A 5,363-nucleotide genomic window follows, 5' to 3' on the forward strand; every position below is an offset into this window, starting at 1 on the left:
GGTAAGTTTCTTGTAGAGTTCCATGAGGGAATCTACTGAAAATGGGCTTAGAGAGTCATTATTTGGGATTTTCAACATTTGGTTAATTGACTCAGGGGTTATGGTGAACAGAATGTCTCCATTCTGGGCCACAACTGCCCTCTGACTAGGAATATACCTAAACTGACACCAGGAGACAAATTCAAGGAAATGATGTGTCTGGGGGAAGACAAATTTGGGTAGAAGAGAGTCCCAGAGACTCAGATCATCGCTCTGGTCTAAGAATTTTTTCTTTAACTAGTTGTGAAGTTCATATAAGTTGAATTCACAACTAGTTTCAACAATTTTGTACTCCTAGTCCACTAGAGGTTGATGGTCCATGTCTATGGCTGAGGATAACATGGGGTTTTCCTCAGTTTTTTTAGACTTTCCTTTAGGGGCCATGATGAACAGAAAAAAGAAAAATGGATGGTGTAATTACCCGGGAAAGAAAAACTTGAGATTAGTGGCTTGGTTCCTATGGTTGTGACAAGTAGTCTTGATGACCGAAGGTTGTACAGGCTCTGCTTCTAATGACTAAGACACAAAGGTAGGTAGATTTCATTGATTGGTCACTACAAAGAATCTCTTTATTTTTAATTTTCGGGAACAGAACACAGAAGGGGACCACTAAACGGGGTTGTGGGTATTTTATAGCGTATATCAGCTTACAGTTGAGTTTGGGCCATTAGGGAGCAGATCCGATGACAAAGGGGGATGTTCACATAGAGAACAGTTAGTTAACAGATATGCATAACGGTCAGGATAGATGGCAGGACAGGGTTGGAGTATGAGTGGGGGAAGGAGTAACAGTAGGCGAGAGCGGGGAAGGTATGTGGCAGAAGGTTAGTGGATGGGATGGGAGATGTGGCGAGGTAATGCTCTTATTTTTGGTGGGAGGCGGATGGCAGTTTTCGGGGGGGGGGAAGGTCGCAAGGGGCTTTAGGAGGAGGGTGCAAAGCACCTGGGAGGCCTCCATGTTTCCCAAAGCAAGAAAGCAATTTCCACCTTGTCGTACCCCTCCTTGTGATTAAACGTCGGAGGGGCTCGGCGGGGGGGGAGGCGGGGTAGGGGTGAATGTGATCACTTGTTGTTGATCTGGGTGGGGTGAGTCGTGGCCGCTCGTTTTTGCACACTTTTTATTATAAACGAAAAAACATCGTATTCACCACATAACTTTATTACAACTATATTAATCGCACTTATACGATGTGATTAATTAATTTTAAACACACTTAATTAACCTTAATGCGGCATTTGGACTTGCAAGCACATGTTGATTTTTTTTAAGGTTATTCATCATTTTATTTTTATTTTTTTGAAAAATACATCTATTTTTATTTTTAAGTGGCATTTAGACTAGCTCACTGATTGGGGATATTTTGATTCTTTTTTCAATTTTCTTTCATTTTTTTCCATTTTTCATTTTTTCACAATATATATATATATATATATATATATATATATATATATATATATATATATATATATATATATATATATATATATATATATATATATATATATATATATATATATATATATATATATATATATATATATATATATATATATATATATATATATATATATATATATATATATATATATATATATATATATATATATATATATATATATATATATATATATATATATAGATACATTTTTTCTATCCCCTTTATTTTCTTTTCTTTTATTCTATTTTTTCTTTTTCTTTTCTTTTGGAAATAATTTGCAGAAAGGAAAATTATTTACAATAATCATATACATGAAAATTCACAGATAATCAACTTATGATCCTATAGATAATAGGACACTAACATTGTAGACTAACTACAACCTACAACAATGGACTAACTGTCGGAAAATGTTGTTTGCAGCTGTCAAATAAAGACAATTAATGTTGGTGGAGTAATATTTATCATCGATTTCTTTTGAGCTCCAGAAGGGCATATGAATTTAAATTCCCATGATATGAAGTGATTACAGCGAGGTCCTTAGTGTTAGAAGTCTTATGCATTGTAGAATCAAAATAGGAAAAAAATATTTACTTACTATTTATTTTTAGTATTTACTGGGTTGTTATATGCAGTTGATAAATTTTATATAGCTTACCAAATGAAAAGGGGGAATATTACTTACTTTGAGTTGGTTTCCTCCATTTGCATGATTTTTTTCGTTTCCTCTACAACAAAGTCTCCACAATAGTTGTAGCTTGCATATGGGTATTCTCTCTTTTATTGCACTCATGGAACAAAAAGAGCCCCTACTGATGAACGAAGTTTATAGAGCAAGTCCTTGATGCATCCCTAGTAACTGTACTAGAAGTGTGCCTTGTCTCTGTAAGTAATATGCATGTTGCTGCAAAAGCTCCATTTATTTAAATATTCCATTAATTTCATTTAGATATCTCACCTTCCTTCTAAACACTGCAGAACTAGTCCATTCCATTCCTGATAGAAGGGTTCAAGCCATCCTCGGCCATGACATTATTGTATGCTAAAAAATATTTAAATTCATGCAAATTATAATTTGCAAGAACATATGCACATATGAAAAATTCCATTCCATAATATAAATTGTTAAAAGATTAACATTTCCTTCTAGTTAGATATCTCACCTGCCTTCTAAATGTTGCAGAATTCATGCTATTATTTTTTTCCCAACTCCTTTAAGAAATTAACTCATTGCAAGGCACCACCCATTCATCAATAGTGATGAAGGAAAAAATACTAGTTGTGGTTGAGCAGTATAAGGATATATACACCACAACCCAAAACTGGGTGAATCTAGTCAAATAAAGGGAACGACTGGTTGACTCCCTTTTGGGGTAGTGAATAAAGAAAGACATACAAGTACTAGCCCCATTGTGGAAGGATTTGTGTATGATATTGCTTAATAAATAGTTGAAGAATACAATACAAGAGTAACTCTATTGTTGTAAGTGCATACCATTATTGCTTTCATTCGTTTTAAGTGCTTACCTACGTAATTAAGTTATAGTGTGTTTGCCTTCCTTGCCTTTATCATCACTAGACACAATAATTCATACCAGAGAATAATCACTACAAGCATTAATCAAGAATAGTAGTCTTCTACGGATCATGGAGGTAGCGAGTGAAAGAGCGAGCTAATGGAACTTGAATAAAATTCACAACTTGACTTGATATAGGCTGAGTGGATTTTCCTTTCTAACTATATTTGTAACTAATCTCACCCTCATGTCTGGGTATAACATTGATGGCAGATTTGTATATGGTCAAACAAGACCAACTTGCCTATTTACTAGTTCAAGGTCAAAAGTTGGTTCTTCTATTTGATCTACATCTTTATTTCAATCTACTATGGGGTCGATTGGGTGGTTAATCAACAATGTCTTTCACTCTACTGTTGATCTACTGAATTTTTGGTGTTGCAACCCCCACCTCTGCCTTTATTGTTAAACTTTTGATGTCGATACTTATGGTTTGATTTCTAATGAATAAATTGATTCCGTACCAACTTAGCTTCCTATTGTTTCTCTCATAGCTATAGCCTATCCAATATATTACCTACCTCTACTTCTCCAGTGACTGGTGTTGCTACCATAAACAATCAACTATGAATTATGAGATTCAGTATCCTGAAGATGCAATTTGTGAAATGCTTGAAGGTGAACTAAAACTCACTATCAGAGAGGATGTGATACGAGAGGGGATGGGATCGTTGAGAGGAATATTTGTTTAACTGGGGCTTTTCCAACAACCATGTGTGCTACATGCAATAACTTATCTTGCATTGATAGGGCAGGATGCTTCTTGTCAAGAAAATTGAGCCCCATAGTAAAATAGTTTATATCAAATCGAAGTTTCTCAATCTAACACTGATAATGTAAAGAAAAAATGCTTTAATAAATTATGAAATTTTCTTATAATTTATTTGTCTCATTTAAATTAGATATCAAGTAATAAAAAATATTTAATTTAAATCCTTTAATGATTTTGAATGGCTTTAAAATTTAAACTATTTTACAACATTAATAACATAGTATATGTTTCTCAATCTAACATTCATAATGTAAGGCAAAGATACTTTAATAATTTATGAGATTTGTCTTGTAATTTATGTGTCTCGTTTGAATTAAAGATCAAGTAATAAAAAATCTTTAGTTTAAAACCCTTTAATGATTTTGAATGGGTTTAAAATTTAAACTCCTTTACAACATTAATAACATAGTATATGTTTATTTAGCAGGGATTTGAGAGAACAGTTTGGTAAAAGTTGGTGTAGAATTAGATGGATAGAGTTTCCATGTATATTTGCCCCTAGACACATGTCAAACTCACTTTACATACAATAAATTATAATTTGGAGCAACCTATGCAACGCATAATCTCACTTTATCCATATCCAACAACTTTTGCAGGTATTCCTTCAAATCTCTAGGAAATAAACATTTACTATAAATGTCCAAGAAGAGTTTAACTCGCTTTAAAATCATATGCTATAAATATAAATATAGAGGAGGAGCACCTTTTCACTTTTAGACAATATGTATCTACACTTATGGAGGAGGTGACACACATAAGCATGTTCTAAAATGTTTTGATTAAAATGAAGAGACAAGAATATTCCGGTCAACTAATTGGTTGCATTGAAGAAAGAACAAACCTAAGCTAATCATTTTTATTCACTCATTTCCTCAGCTTCTTGTAATAAACGCCATGCTCTATTAGCTTACTCCAGTCACCAGTTTTAAGTCATTCTAAAATGTTTTGATTAAAATGAAGAGACAAGAATATTCCGGTCAACTAATTGGTTGCATTGAAGAAAGAACAAACCTAAGCTAATCATTTTTATTCACTCATTTCCTCAGCTTCTTGTAATAAACGCCATGCTCTATTAGCTTACTCCAGTCACCTAAGTTAAAGTTTTAAGTCATAACTCTCAACGAAATTTTTTTATTGGAAAATGTAAATTATCATTTTTAACCTGAAAAGTTATAAAGACGCAAGCACATAAAATTAGTTATTAGAAACCGATTTAAATAATTGTAACTTTTAATTTATGTTTTGCTCTCTCCCTACCTAGTGCCCGACTTGCTTAACGTGATATATTAATTTCACCGTAGCATTGAATTGAATCCAGATTCTAATATACCCAATAGATATGGTAGTAGAGACTTGATGCCCCGCAACTCTGCTTGTTTTATAAGATATAATTCCACCGAACACAATCATAGTTATGGTTAAAAAGAGAAATATTTTAAGTTACTTTTTAAAAATAGAATACACTATACATTCTTTTATTTTGATTTTGTAAGTGAACTTGTGTACATATTTGTAGTGGTTTTACTCTATATT

Source organism: Pinus tabuliformis, chromosome 9, assembly GCF_031772625.1.
Source record: "Pinus tabuliformis cultivar Carrire ecotype Pingquan chromosome 9, CPIR1, whole genome shotgun sequence".
In the NCBI taxonomy this organism is placed as follows: Eukaryota; Viridiplantae; Streptophyta; class Pinopsida; order Pinales; family Pinaceae; genus Pinus; species Pinus tabuliformis.